The 247-nt window shown below is 36.4% G+C and overlaps 1 protein-coding gene across 1 annotated transcript in view; it reads left to right on the top strand.

Annotated features, from left to right (window-relative positions):
• Nucleotides 1-247, top strand: part of LOC106876468 (uncharacterized) — a 6993-nt gene that overhangs the window by 1855 nt on the left and 4891 nt on the right. The gene's annotated exons all lie outside the window — the stretch shown is intronic.

Below are 247 nucleotides of genomic sequence, written 5' to 3'. Positions count from 1 at the left end.
CAGGTTTTAAACTTCCGATAAACAGAAATATACACCTGGAGGAATACTGGATACTGTGCGATATTTTCAATAATAATAATAATAATAATAATAATAATAATCGTTGCTGCTATAGGCACAAAGCCTGAAATTTTGGGGAAGGGGATTAGTCGATTACATCGACCCCAGTGTTTTACTGGTACTTAATTTATCGACCCCCGGTGGAATTTGAACTCAGAGAAAAAAGACGGATGATATGCTGCTATGC

This window comes from Octopus bimaculoides, unplaced genomic scaffold (genome assembly GCF_001194135.2).
Source record: "Octopus bimaculoides isolate UCB-OBI-ISO-001 unplaced genomic scaffold, ASM119413v2 Scaffold_58967, whole genome shotgun sequence".
Lineage (NCBI taxonomy): Eukaryota > Metazoa > Mollusca > Cephalopoda > Octopoda > Octopodidae > Octopus > Octopus bimaculoides.
The sequence above is the reverse complement of the archived record's forward strand: the minus strand, read 5'-3'. Positions and strand labels throughout refer to the sequence as shown.